This window comes from Trachypithecus francoisi, unplaced genomic scaffold (assembly GCF_009764315.1).
Source record: "Trachypithecus francoisi isolate TF-2019V2 unplaced genomic scaffold, Tfra_2.0 Lachesis_group5, whole genome shotgun sequence".
In the NCBI taxonomy this organism is placed as follows: domain Eukaryota; kingdom Metazoa; phylum Chordata; class Mammalia; order Primates; family Cercopithecidae; genus Trachypithecus; species Trachypithecus francoisi.
The window spans coordinates 168,469-183,720 of record NW_022681470.1 but is presented as its reverse complement, the minus strand read 5'-3'; the positions used below and the strand labels follow the sequence as shown (position 1 = coordinate 183,720).

Sequence of the window (15,252 nt, the reverse complement as noted above, 5' to 3'; positions counted from 1 at the left end):
GGCCATTAGGGAGTTGGAAGGGCGCCCTGAGCCCTGAGTGGACAATGGCAGATGAATAAGGACCAATTGTAGAGCTGCGTTAAAGAAAAATGCCAAAATCTTCAGAAAATAAGGAATCTGCCAAAGAAGAGAAAATCAGTGACATTGCAGTTTCTGAAGGAGCTCCAAGACGTGTATAATTTCAGGGCTTTGCAAAGATTTTCATTGGCTGTGTTGCAGCCATTACTAGTGGTATGATATATGATCTCTACTTGTACCATGAACAGAAATTCTCACTTTCCAGCAGGCAGGAGCTTGACCGGGAAATTACATTTCAGGGTGACAGTGGCATTTATCACTCATAAAGATATGCTAACATCACCTTCATTTGGAAGAGGTGTTTATGAACTGACACACAATAACAAAATTGTATCTCTGAATAGCATAAATGCAGTGTAGCAAATGTTTCTATATCTAAGGAAGGAGACCACTACTTCTCCTGCTGCCCTCCTCCCTGTACCTTGTCTAGTTCACAAGACAGGAGGAAAGAGAGAAAGCAAAAAGTTAGAAAGAAACAAAAGTAAGATAAATAGCCAGACAACCTTGGCACCACCACCTGACCCTAGGAGTTAAAGAAAGTAATAATAATAACATCGACACCTGACCTAAACTACTTGTGTTATCTGTAAATCCCAGAAACTGTATGAAAAAAGCACTGTAAAACTTTTTGTTCTGTTAGCTGATGCATGTAGCCCCCAGCCACGTTTCCCACGCTTGCTGGATTTATCATGACCCTTTCACGTAGACCCCTTAAAGTTGTAAGCCTTTTAAAAGGCAAAGTGTTTCTTTCTCGGGGAGCTCTGCTCTTAAGATGGGAATCTGCCGACGCTCCCCGAAATAAAACCTCTTCTTTCTTTAATCCGGTGTCTGAGGAGCTTTGTCTGCGTCTTGTCCTGCTACGTTTCTTGGTTCCCTGACCAGGAAACGAGGTGGTAAACGGACAGCCGAGGCAGCCCCTTGGGCAGCTCAGGCCTGCCCTGTGGAGCATCCCTGCGGGGGACTCAGGCCAGCTTGAGCGATGCGGATCCTGAGAGCGCTCCCGGGTAGGCATTTGCCCCATGAAACGCCTCATTAGAGCAGTGCACAGCAGGCCTCCATGGAATATCAACACAGTGGCTGAACACCGGGAAGGAACTGGCACTTTAAGTCCGGACATCTGAAACTTGGTAAGACTGGTCTTTGGAACTTGCCCACCCATTTGAGTGGAAGCATGGCCTGATCACCCACAGCGTGCCTGTACCGGCACTTTGGTTTTTGTTTTTGACTTGACTTGAATTAATTGCTTGATACTTTGGTTTTAGTTTTCATTTTGACTTGACTTGAATTGCTTGATGAACAGGTGTGCCTTTAACAACACTTTGGTTTTAGTTTTGATTTTGATTTAGTGTGAATGAGATGAGTGAGTGACTTTTTACCCTTTCCTTTTTGTAGTGTGAATGTTGTTTTGTCTCAAAAGAAAAATAGGTCAGACACAAGGTAAGCCCACTCTGCTAGGAACTGTGTTAAAAAAAAATCCAAAAAGAAAAAGGGAAAGTCATCAAATCATCAAAACTTACTCTATTAAAATGCATGTTATAGAACCCTAAGAAAGGTTTTGCAGGAGATTATAGAGTTAAGTTAACCCCTTAGAGGTTAAAATCTCTCTGTGAATTAGAACTGCCCTCTTTGGGTGTTGGATGGCCCACTGAAGGAACTATAGACAAGGAACAATTGGCCATGTATTTAAGGTGGTGATGGGGGTTGGAGGACAGCCAGTATACCTAGATCAAATCCCTTTATATTGACTCATGGTTAAATAGAATATAGACAAAACTGGCATAAATTTAACCCTGTTTAACAGCTTATTGCAAAAAAGCCAAAAGTAAAAGTAAGAGGGTAAGAGCAACTTCGCCAGCAGACACAGAGTTAAAAAAGGGAGTCCCAGAAACAGCAAAAGAAGCCGGTTTTGCAGGAGCCGCCAGAGATCATAGAAATTCTTTCTCCATGTGTCCCAGCCTACCCCGCTTTACCGAGGCCAACAGACCCCTCAGAAACTAGATTCAGGAGCTAACACGCCCCAGGTTTCACCTTGAAGGGGAGGATCGGAGCCTTGAGAGGCCAAGGAAGGAAGTCAAGATAGTCAAGTGGCCGTCTCAGATCTGGTCTTGCTCAAGCTACGTAAATGCCTCTCAGGGAGACGTGAGGACCTGTCTATTACAATGACCAGGCTCACATCCGGCGGGGCAACAGACTTTCATCTATCAGCCCTTTTCAACCATTGATCTACTAAACTGGAAACACCCTGAACCCCCTACCTTGCTCCTGACAGCTAGAGTCCTGTCGAGTATGACTGTGTGGAGGTGTTGGACTGTTTACTCCAGCAGACCTGACCTCTGGGACCAGCCTTGGGCATCAGTAGACTAGGAGCTACACGTGGACGGGAACAGCTTCATCAACTCACAAGGAGAGAGATGTGCAGAATATGCGGTGGTAGCCCTGGATACTGTCATTAAGCTGAGCTCATTGCTTTAATTTGGGCCTCAGAACTCAGTAAAGGTAAGACTAAACATTTTCACTGACTCTGGTATGCCTGTTTAACCCTCCAAGTGCATAAAAAATTATATAAAGAAAAGGGCCTGTTAAATTCTAGGAAAAAGAGGGAAAAAAAAACACCCAGAGAATGCAACTCAACTTCAGCATTTGCAGAGGTACTGAGAAGCACTTCTGCAGAGGCTAAGAGTTGGTAGAAAAAAAGCAAGTAATATAAAAAAGATTTCAGGAATGCTTCAAGGAGCTGACAAGAGCCTAAGACAGTTTTATAAGAGACTCTATAAAGCATTCTGGCTTTACATGCCATTTAACCCGAAGAATGCTGAAAATCAGTATAAAGTGAATACTTCATTTGTAAAGCAAGCCCAGGGTAACATCAAGCAGAAGCTGCAGGCATGAATGCCACCTAGCCTATAAAAGTGGCCACCAAGGTGTAAGTTAACTGTGACCAAGGAACAAAACTGGGAAAGAGCAAAAGAAAAAGAAAGACTAAAAGTAAGTGTGGAAAAAAAAGAGAATCAAAAGAAAACAGGAGAGACAGACAGCAGTGCATGGGGGCAGGGCCTGTGCCATTGCCCAGCCCCACCAGCTGGCCATAGGAGCAGGAGAACTCAGAAGTGGGGGGAAGAAAAAGTAAATTAAAGACTTAAGAAAAACGCCAATATTTAGCAACAGCTCTTATAAAAAGAAAAATTAGCAATGTGAGAGCACATGGACGTGGATGTAGATGTGAAAGAAGTCAAATTAGGATTCAAGAGCCGGACAAGGGTAGAGAGAGATTAATGTGCGAGATGCAAAAAGAAAGGGCACCAGAAGGGTAAGTGTTCAAAAGGCAATAAAGGAAATGGCCAAGGCCGCAAGACAAAGAGGCCATCGGCCAAGGGCTGCCGCACCTTGGAGGAACCAAATACTGATCTGTTCAGGCTGATAGGAGCTGAAGAATGTAAAGACTAGGGCAGACCCGGCACCTTCTCATTAGGCTCCCAGGAGCCCATGGTCACATTAAAAGTTAAAAGCAGCAAGATTCTGCTGTATCTGGATTCCAATTTCTCACTGAAGGCTAAGCCACTACAGAGAGTTACACAGCAGGGGCAGAGGGCAGAGGGAAGAACCCCTCCTCTAAGAAACTTAAACAGGAGAAAGAGCCATACCTTGTGAAAACTTGCTTATAGACTACGGAACTGCCCCATGCTGGAGGCTATCGGTACAGGCTCGTGCTTGTTTGCACCTTTTCAGGTTAAGTTAAAGTTTCCCCACGAGGACAGAAAAAGTACAAGAAGTGACTAAAGTACTATTAAAAGACATTCTCCCCAGGTTTAGACTACCTCTAACTTTAAAGTCAGATAATAGGCCAGCATTTGTAGCTGAAATTGTGCAAGAGTTAACAAGACCATTAAAAATGAAACAGAAGTTACATACAGCCTATTGGCCACAAAGTTCAAGAAAAGGTGGAAGTCATGAACTGGACACTCGAGCAGCTACTGAAAAAGAAATATTGCCAGGAAATTCATTTAAGATAAAATCAGGTTTTTGCCTATGGTCCTCCTCCGCGTTGGGGGCACCCCCACCAAACAAACTAGATATTTGCCCTATAAGATTTTGTTTGGTTGGCCACCCCCAAATCATAGGTCAGATTAAAGGTGACCTCCAGAAACTAAAGGAATTAACCTTAAAAAAGCAAATGCAGGCTTTAAAAATAACCATACGAAGTGTTCATAATTAAATAAATGAAAATGCCTATAAGCCTGACACCCTTTTAAATCTAGTGACTCTGCTTAAAGTAAAATCTAATTTTTCTAGGACCCATATAGGATGGGCCCTATATTGTAATCTTGTCCACTCCCACTGCTGTTAAAATTGCAGGTGTTGTGTCTTGGATCCACCAGTCAGCTAACACCGGCAGCTCAGGACAAGGGGACCAGCCAGCAGGACGCAGATCATCCAACCCGGCTGATCCTGAGATGAGACCAAGCTGCTGCTGAGGACGACAGCCCTGCTCTGGTCACTCCGGAGGCTGACCAGTCTACGCGTGGCCAAAGCTTGAGGACTCATCAAGCAAGTCAATGTAGTTAAAAATCTTAAGACTAACAGTTTTCCTGTAATACTGTTTTCCTATTCTGTCGCTGTATTCAACCTTTTTCCCAGGTAAGGATCTCTTTTGTCCTTGCTGGATATGAATATACTGTACATTGTTTTGCTGTTGTTAACCCCCATAACCATGCTAGAAGAAACGCCTACATAAGGTGTCCTCACTGCACACATACTACTTAGGAGACCCAGACCCATCCAGCCCAGCAACAATTCCGAGTCTTGCAGTCATTCTTTAAACATATAAACCAGAAGTTACCGGATCCTCCTCCTTTAGAAAAAAAAAAAAAGGAAAAAACCTATTTGCTCAGTTGGCTGAAAACATTGCTGGCAGCCTAGATGTTTCTTCATGTAATGTTGATGAAAGGGCTAACATAAGAGACCAATGGCCTGGAGAAGCAAAAGAGGTAAAGAGTTAATGCCTCAAGATAACTTTAACTAACTCTTTCCCCAAACAGACGCCACAAGTTCACGCATCTGGCTCTTAAAAACTTCTGCTATTAAAAAATACTGTGTTACTCACTAAGAAAAAACTTTTAAGACCCAGTGAAAAACTAACCTGCTTAGGACATGACAAAGTTGGTACATGTGCCTGTGCAGGTTTAACACAGGTTTGATCCTAGGTCTTCATTTAGAAAACAGTTTCCAGCTATAAAGAATTTAAAGCCCTTATTATATTAGTGGTAATAGAAACTTGCTTGCTGCTCCCCTGTGTATTACGCTTGCTCCTTCAAATGATAAAAGGTTTTGTAGCTACCATGGGGTCCTCAGAAAACTTCAGCCTAAGTGTATTACATAAAGCACTATCGCTCTGTCTCGCAAAGAGACTCGGAAAGTAAAAATAAAAGTGAGAACTCCCACTAATTAGTGAAAATTCTCAAAGAGGGGGGATAAGGAAGGAGACCACTACTAATCCTGCTGCCCTCCTCCCCCGACCTTGCCTAATTCACAAGACAGGAGGAAAGAGAGAAAGCAAAAAGTTAGAAAGAAACAAAAGTAAGATAAATAGCCAGACAACCTCGGCACCACCACCCGACCCTAGGAGTTAAAGAAAGTAATAATAATAACATCGACACCTGAACTAAACTACTTGTGTTATCTGTAAATCCCAGAAACTGTATGAAAAAAGCACTGTAAAACTTTTTGTTCTGTTAGCTGATGCATGTAGCCCCCAGCCACGTTTCCCACGCTGCTGGATTTATCACGACCCTGTCACGTGGACCCTTAACGTTGTAAACCTTTACACAGGCCAAGTATTTCTTTCTCAAGAAGTTCGGCTCTTAAGACATGGGTCTGCCGACACTCCCGGCGGAATAGAAAACCTCTTCCTTCTTTAATCTGGGGTCTGAGGAGCTTTGTCTGCGGTTCATCCTGCCACATATCCAGAACTCATTGCCAGTGTTTTATATCAAGCCACTGGTAGCAATGAGATGACTGAGGTGGAGTATTTCTCTATTGGCATTGTTTTTGGAGTGTAAGGAATATATGTTGTTGCTTTATTTGTTACAAGTTGGCTTATGAATGGAATGTGGCTAGCAGGAATGCTTGCTGTTGCAATGGATTATTATTACCAGGGTAGACATAATACAACAAGAACTGAATACTCCATTTCTTTAAGAGAAAACTGGGCACTGCCATGTTTTGCCTGCCAAGTTACTGGACTTCCAGGCTACGAAAAAGCAACTTAAATACTTATGGAGAGAGGTTTTGCTACTTGTCGATGAGTGCTTCCCTTGACACATTTATGATGATGGGGAGTACAGCCACTATCCAGTTTCTTCAAGCAATATCTCTGTTCCTGCTAGATATCTTTTCACTGGACAAAGTGATGAGGTTTATGAAGTTTATAAAATCTATGTATTTTCTCTCTTCCTGGGATATTTACTGCAGCTAGAGAATCAAGCTTTCTTGGTATCTTGTTTATTAAGTTTGGTAGCAGTCTCAATGCTTACTAAGTGCCTTTGGCTAAATCTAAAGAAAGGAACTTTTGTAGCTAAAATAATGAAAGTGATTAATTTTTACTTGGTGTGTACTCTAACAGTGACATTGTATGTTATAATGAAGATGTTTGTCCTACAGAAAGAAAATGGGCTCATGCTGAAATTCCTTGAAGTTAAGTTTGGACCAAATATGGCCAAGAAGTTTACAATGAATTGGCTCCTCTGTTAAGAATCTCTGCAGGTGGCCGGGCATGGTGGCTTACACCTGTAATCCCAGCACTTTGGGAGGCTGGGGCAGGCAGATCATGAGGTCAGGAGATTGAGACCATCCTGGTTAACATGGTGGAACCCCGTCTCTACTAAAAATACAAAAATTAGCCAGGCGTGGTGGTGGGTGCCTGTAGTCCCAGCTACTCGGGAGGCTGAGGCAGGAGAATGGTGTGAACCCGGGAGGCGGAGCTTGCAGTCAGCCGAGATCACACCACTGCACTCCAGCCTGGGTGACAGAGAGACTCCATCTCAAAAAAAAAAAAAAAAAAAAAAAAATCAACACTGTGATGTCCTCCCAATCTTGAAAAATAACTGAACCTTAATTTCACAGACTGAAGTAGAATGCAATTTTTTTCTACCTGCTCAGAATCTTTTGCAGATCAAATGTGGACATTTGAAATACTGCTGCTGCTTCTCCCTACCTCTGTTAACTGGATCCAGAGTTCTGTGGGAAACAGAAGATGAACATCACCGTCCTTTGATAAAATGTGATATCAACCACTCTGCAATATTCCAGACGGGTATCTTCTTTACTATTACCTGGTCTTGAAGATTTTACTGATTGCAACATTTCCCCATAAATCTTCATTCTATTATAATATTGTTCTTGAATCTGATTATGTTCAAGGTCAGAATATATTTCTCAAACATAATTTTGTAAATATTTAATGTGATATAATTATATCATAGAAGGAAAGAATTATTTCTACCTTCAAGCAAGTTTCTGAAAATGTTTCATTATTTATAACAACTGAAGTTTTACAACAAAAGACTAATTTAAATGTTAGCTGAAAATACATGACATTTAAATTAAAATCAAAATTACATAAAGGAAAGTAAGTAAGTGATTTTTAAGGATATACATAAGGATATATCCAGAATTTTCAGGATGGTCTTCTCGTCACCTGCTGCTTATCTGAGTTACTTTCTTGGTAATATATAGTGAATGATATTATTGCATTTTTTATGACTAGTAAATGATTAGTTTTTTCACTTATGCCTATTAATTTGATACCAATTTAATCATGATAAAACAACTGTTACCTATTTTATATATATATAACATTCTGATTTCCATGGGTTATTGGGGAACAGGTGGTATTTGATTACATGAGTACATTCTTTTTTTTTTTTTGAGACAGAGTTTCACTTTTGTTGCCCAGATTGGAGTGCAATGGCTCTATCTCGGCTCGCCACAACCTCCGCCTCCCGGGTTCAAGTGATTCTCCTGTCTCAGCCTCCTGAGTAGCTGGGATTACAAGCATGGGCCACCCTGCCTGGCTAATTTTTTTTGTATTTTTAGTAGAGATGGGGTTTCTCCTTGTTGGTAAGGCTGGTCTCGAACTCCTGACCTCAGGTGATCTACCCTCCTCAGCCTCCCAAAGTGCTGGGATTACAGGCATGAGCCACCGCACCCGGCCATATGAGGACATTCTTTAGTGGCGATTTGTGAGATTTTGGCGCACCCATCACCCAAGCAGTATACCCTGCACCCAATTTGTAGTCTTTTATCCTTCACCCCTTTCTACCCTTTTCCTGAGTCCCCAAAGTCCATTGTATCATTCTTATGTCTTTGCATCCTCATAGCTTAGCTCCCACTTATGAGTGAGAACATACAATATTTGGTTTTCCATTCCTGAGTTACTTCACTTAGAATAATAGTCTCTAATCTCATTAAGGTGGCTGCAAATGTTATTAATTTATTTGTTTTTAAGGCTGAGTAGTATTCCATTGTGTGCATATATATATATAATTTTCTTTATGGACTTATTGATTGATGGGCATTATGGTTGGTTCCACATTTTTGCAATTGTAAATTGTGCTGTTATAAACATACATGTGCAAGTATCTTTTTTGCATAATAACAAATAATAATAATTTTTTTGTATAATAATAAATAATAAAGAACTTCTTTTCCTCTAGCAAAGTAGTGGGATTGCTGGATCAGGCAGTAGTTGTACTTTTAGTTCTTTAAGGAATCTCCACACTAGTTTCCATAGTGGTTGTACTAGTTTACATTCCCACCAGCAGTGTAGAAGTGTTCCCTGTTCAGTGCATCTACATCAACATCTATTATTTTTTAATTTTTTGATTATGACCATTCTTGCAGGAGTAAGGTGGTATTGCCTTGTGGTTTTGATTTGCATTTCCCTGATCATTAGCGATGTTGAGCATTTTTTCATATGTTTGTTGGCCATTTGTGTATCTTCTGTTGAGAATTGTCTATCTGTGTCCTTAGCCCACTTTTTGATGGGATTGTTTGTATCTTCCTTGCTGATTTGTTTGAGTTCACTGTAGATTCTGGATATTAGTCCCTTGTTGGATATATAGATTGTGAAAATTTTCTCCCACTCTGTGGGTTGTCTGTTAACTCTGCTGATTATTTCTTTGTCTGTGCAGAAGCTTTTTAGTTTAATTAAGTCCCATGTATTTATCTTTGTTTTTGTTGCATTTGCTTTTGGGTTCTTGGTCATGAAGTCGTTGCCTAAATCAAAGTCTAGAAGGGGTTTTCTGATGTTATCTCCTAGAATCTTTATGGTTTCAGGTCTTAGATGTAAGTCCTTGATCCATCTTGAGTTGATTTTTGTATAAGATGAGAGATGAGGATCCCATCTCATTCTTCTATATGTGGCTTGTCAATTATCCCAGCACTATTCGTTGGATAAGGTGTCCTTTCCCCACTTTGTGTTTTTGTTTGCTTAGTCAAAGATCAGTTGGCTGTAAATATTTGGCTTTATTTCGTGGTTCTTTGTTCTGTTCCATTGACCTGTATGCTTATTTTTTATACCAGTACCATGCTGTTTTGGTGACTATGTCCTTACAGTATAGTTTGAAGTTGGGTAAAGTGATGCCTCCAGATTTGTTCTTTTTGTTTAGTCTTGCTTTGGCTATGCAGGCTCTTTTTTGGTCCTATATGAATTTTCGGATTGTTTTTTCTAGTTCTGTGAAGAGTGATGGTGGCATTTTGATGAGAATTGCATTGAATTTGTAGATTGCTTTTGGCAGTATGGTCATTTTCACAACATTGATTCTACCCATTCATGAGCATGGGATGTGTTTCCATTTGTTTGTGTCGTTTATGATTTCTTTCAGCAGTGTTTTGTAGTTTTCCTTGTAGAGGTCTTTCATGTCCTTGGTTAGGTATATTCCTAAGTATTTAATCTTTTTTTGTAGCTATTGTGAAAGGGATTGAGTTCTTGTTTTGATTCTCAGCTTGGTCACTGTTGGTGTATAGCAGAGCTAATGATTTGTGTACATTTTGTATCCTGAAACTTTGCTGAATTCATTTACCAGTTCTAGGAGTTTTTTGCATGAGTCTACATGCCTTTCTGGGTATACAATCACACCAGCTGCAAACAGCGACAGGTTGACGTCTTCTTTACCTGTTTGCATGCCCTTTGTTTATTTCTCTTGTCTGATTCCTCTGGCTAGGATTTCTAGTATTATGTTGAACAGACATGGTGGGAGTGAGCACCCTTCTCTTGTTGTAGTTCTCATGGGGAATACTTTCAGCTTTTCCCTGTTCAGTGTAATGTTGTCTGTGGGTTTGTCATAGATGGCTTTTCTTACTTTAAGGTATGTCCCTTCTATGTAGATTTTGCTGAGGGTATTAATCATAAAGGGATGCTGGATTTTGTTAAATGCTTTTTCGGCATCTATTGATATGATGATGTGATTTTTGTTTTTAATTCTGTTTATGTGGTGTATCACATTTATTGACTTACATATGTTAAACCATCCTTGCATCCCTGGTATGAAACCCACTTGATTGTGATGGATTATGTTTTTGATTTGCTATTGGATTTGCTTAGCTAGTATTTTGTTGAGGATTTTTGCATCTATGTTCATCAGGGATATTGGTCTGTAGTTTTCTTTTTTAGTTACAACCTTTACTAGTTTTGGTATTAGGGTGATACTGGCTTCACAGAATGATTTAGAGAGGATTCCATCTTTCTCTACCATTTGTAATAGTGTCAACAGGATTGGTACCAATTATTTATTTATTTATTTATTTGAGACAGAGTCTCGCTCTGTCACCTAGGCTGGAGTGCAGTGGCACAATTTTGGCTCACTGCAACCTCCATCCCCTGGGTGCAAGCAACTCTCTTGCCTCAGCCTCCCTAATAGCTGGAATTACAGGTGTGCGCTACAATGCCCGGCTAATCTTTGTACTTTTAGTAGAGACGGGGTTTCACCATGTTGGCTAGGCTCGTCTTGAACTCCTGGCCTCAAGTTATCCACCCCCCTTGACCTCCCAAAGTGCCATGATTACAGGTGTGAGCCACTGCACCTACCTCTTCTTTTAATGTCTGATAGCATTTAGCTGTGAGTTTGTCTGGTCCTGGACTTCTTTATATTGGCTTTTTTTTTTTTTTAAGAATTACCATTTTAATCTCTCTGCTTGTTATTGGTCTGTTCAAATATTCTATTTCTTTCTGGTTTAATCTAGGAGGGTTGTATATTTCCAAGAATTTATTTATCTCCTCTAGGTTTTCTAGTTTGTGCATGTAAAGATGTTCATAGTAGCCTTGAATGGTCTTTTGTATTTCTGTGGTATCAGTTGTAGTATCTCCTGTTTTGTTTCTAATTGAGCTTATTTAGATCCTCTGTTTTCTTCTTTTTGGTTGATCTCACTGGTGGTCTATCAATTTTATTTATCTTTTCAAAGAACCAGCTTTTTGTTTCACTTGTCTTGCTACCAAATTTGCGTATAAGTAAATGAGTATTCATAAATTAAGTCTAAACAGTTTTCAAGTTCATGTGAATCTTTGATAAATAAAACTGGCTTCAAAAGTTATTATTAAAATAATAAAAATATCTTTAGAGTCATCAGCATACATTTCTGTCTAAATCAATAAATTTTATATTGACCTCTGTGGTTATTAGGGAAATAACTTTAGATAATGATTAACTTTATATAATACTTTGGTTTTCAAGAGTAATCTAAATTGTTAAAAAATTAATTAAATACATGTAAATGAGATAAATACCTATAAGTGGACTTTTTGTGTAATGTAAAATCTTAACATTATTTTAAATTAAATAACAAATGCTTATTGAATGTCTGGGTCATTTCCGATGTAAATAATTATTATATGAGAAAACATGGTTCTGAAATTGTGAAATAATTTTATGTATAAAATGCTAACATCTGACATACAGTTCAGATTTCTTGCTTCTTGTTTTCACTAAAACTTAAGATTACTAGAAATAAAAATTCTAATTAATATATAATTCTGTAAATTGCATTTTATAAAAAATAATTTTGTGTAATTTGGAAGTCATTTTAAAGTCATTTACTTGAAAAGGTAAAAAGAAACCAGAAGTGGGGAAGAGAGATGTGAAGAAAGTTATGGGTATAAAGGTGCACCCATAACTTTCATATATATATATGCTTGTAAATTAAGTCTAATCATACTGCTATGATTATTCATATACAAGTTTTTGTATAAACAGTTGTTTTCATTCAATTATATTGGGTATATACCTAGGTGTGGAATTGCTGTGTCATTGGTAACTCTCAGAGGAACTGCCAAACTGTTTCCACAGTGGCTGCACCATTTTACACTCCTACCAGTAATGTATGAAAGTTCCAGTTTCTCCATATCCTGACACTTGCAATTTTCCTTTCTTCCTTCTCTTTCTTTCTTTCTCTCTTTTTCTTTCTTTCTTTTTGATTTTATTCGTGTTAGTGGGCATGAAGTGGTATCTAATTGCGGTAGAAGTGTGTTCTGAGGCTGGACCTCGCCTGAGACCGTTGCCCTGTGCAGATATGAAAGCCCCTCTGGGTTATGCAGTCATTGATATGAGCTCATAGAACAATGATAGCAGCAGTAGCCACTGTTTTTAGAGCCCTTTATGACATGATAGTTTCTCCTCATCGTCTGCTTGTGTGACCTCCTTTAACCTTCAGAATAGCTTCTCAGGCAGTAGCGCCATTTTTGCCACTTGAAAGATGAGAAACCCAAGACTCAGGGGATCATCATCTTACATAAGGCCATGGACAATTGGGGAAGTTTATCTTCTAGGACATGCTCATTTTCTCTGCAAGGTGACTGGGTTGGGCGGTGGGGGGGGACAGGAATGTTGCGGGCAATAATTCATTCTTTTTAGCCTGTTCTCACATCTCCAAGCTGGAGGAATAAGCTAGACAATAAAAGGCTCCCAGAAGCAAACACAAAGAGAAGGCGGGTCGGGGTGGATGCCCTTGATCCTTTTGCTGAGTTTTTGGCTTGGACTCCTGTTGGATACAATTCCTACTGTGGCTTCTCTGACCTGACCCTACACACCTCCACACGCTTATTCAAAAATGGGTGGACTCCTCTGGAAACTCACCTCCAAACTTCGCTGGTCATCAAGGGAAACTTTGGGAAAAGGCCATTTCCCAGAGTGGTTCCAGATTTAGCACTGGATGACTCGCTGGGACTCAGCTGAGCTCCAGGTTTGCCTCAGCTCAGCAGGTTGTAAGGACAGGCAACCTTGTCCTCTTCTAAAAAGATGATGGAACCAGCCTGCCCGAGGTGTGCCGAGGGCTTCTTAGTTTAAAAGTTGGGCTGCTTGCTGAGACGTAGCTTCTCCTGGGTATCTGGATTTCTTGGCTAGTCAGGAGGAGTCTGCTTTAGAGGAGGGCTTTTTCATAATTCCCTGTGACTGATTCCGGTCCTTGGACCCCACATTGATGACAGAGAGGTGAACTCCTGGAGGAGGGACAAGGGGAGTCTAGTCAATGTCTCCAATCCCACGGGTGGAGGCTGCGTCCCGTATCAGCCATGTTGAAATGGGAAGATTGGTGGCCCAGGTGTCTGAAGGCCTATAGGGAAGGCCTCCCTGGGCCTGTTTCCTTATCTGTCACGGCAGCTGGTGATACCTTTGGCACACTGCCTGGGGCCTCAAACCCAGGACCGCTGTGAGCAGCTATGTAGACTGCGCAGCCTAGTTCAGGGGGCTTCCGTTGTCTTCAGTGTCCTTGTTGATAAATGGGCCCAGTTAAAATCATACATGGTGTTAATAATAATTCCCCATGAGGTAGGCGTCCTCAGGACATTATTGATAGATAGATGGCCTTGGAAAAAACACAGAGGAATGGGGTGATGATTCCAGGAGTAAATAAATCATCAGGAGGCATTTCTTCAGGGCCTGATGATTCCATTTTAAAGACAAAGAGCTCTGGCCCAACGAGTGAGGTTAATAAGTAACTCATGTGATGTGAGGGACAAAGTCTGGATTCAGACTCAGATCTTTGTGGTTGCATTGGGTCCATTTGCCTGAGTATCTGGTGCCTTCTGAGAGGAATTAACACTGATCAACCCGATTTTCGTGTGTCAGGACTCAGTCTGACACCAGAGCTGTTCTCTCAGAACAGTGTTCGTGGGCTCGTCGGGCCCTCCGTACCCTGCCAGGTGACTGACTAATGTGTGGTGGGAAACAATATGGTTCTGTTAGGGAGGAAGCTGCTTTTTTTTTTTTAGGAAAATGCTGTGATAAGCAGCCTGAAGGCACATGGTGAGGAGCGGAGAGAAAAAGAGATGGCCGGAGTCTCTGCTTATAAAAATAACTCTGATTTTGTCTTCTCCATCAGACTGACTACAGCCTCCTCATTGAAAGTGGAAGCCTGCACCTGCTCGCCCCTAGCATGGCTGATGCCTCATCCTACTCTGTCTCTTTGCCAGAGCAGTCACCACATTCTGACTTTCCCTGTGATTTGCTTATCTACCACTTTAATTTATGCTGTCTGTAGCCCTCTCTAGACTACACTCCAGGAGGGCAAAGGTCTTTGTCTTTTTGCTCACAAATACCTCCCGGTTTCCTACAGTAGGCCTAAGACACGGAGGGTGCTCAAAAAATGTTTATTAAATGAATGCATGAGTTTGGGGAAGGAAGAGAGAGCTGAGGCATGGGCAGGGTAGCCATCGCCAAGGGGTATTTTCAAGAGCAGGGAACTGCAAGGTTTAAACACAGGCTGGGGGACACTGGTGTGATATGGATCCCTCAACCTCTGCATCCTCGGATGAGTGGGCTCCCCCCACTCCCCACCGTGTGTGTGTCTGTGTGTAAAGTGCCAGGACAGTGTAAAGATGAGGAGGGAAGATAACTCAAGTCCACACTCAAAACCAGGAGCACCCATGGCACAGTGTGAGGAGACTGGGAGAGTGTGGACGATAACTTACTCCTCTTTACATTTTGCCAAAGGCAGGCCTTGACCAAAGTTGTTCCCAATTCCTAGAGGTCTGAGAGAGGACATGCGCTGCACAGATGCCAAAGAGTTGAGCAGCCTGTAGCCCTATTGGCCAGGGCACAGTCTGACAGCCAGAAGCCTTAGCCTGTCTGACCCAGAGGTCCCTCCCCAGAAGAAGCTGTGCTTTTTGATTGTACGGCCACCTGCTAT

General features: G+C 41.2%; 1 long non-coding RNA gene and 1 pseudogene across 1 annotated transcript; both read left to right on the top strand.

Annotated features, from left to right (window-relative positions):
- Positions 1 to 548: 548 nt before the first annotated feature.
- LOC117075771 lies at positions 549 to 3,069 on the top strand. Its single transcript, XR_004434112.1, has 2 exons — positions 549 to 1,205; positions 2,034 to 3,069. It is a non-coding gene; the product is annotated as an uncharacterized LOC117075771 (long non-coding RNA).
- Positions 3,070 to 6,014: 2,945 nt separating this feature from the next.
- Positions 6,015 to 13,301, top strand: LOC117076077 (annotated as a pseudogene).
- The last annotated feature ends 1,951 nt before the right edge of the window (positions 13,302 to 15,252 follow it).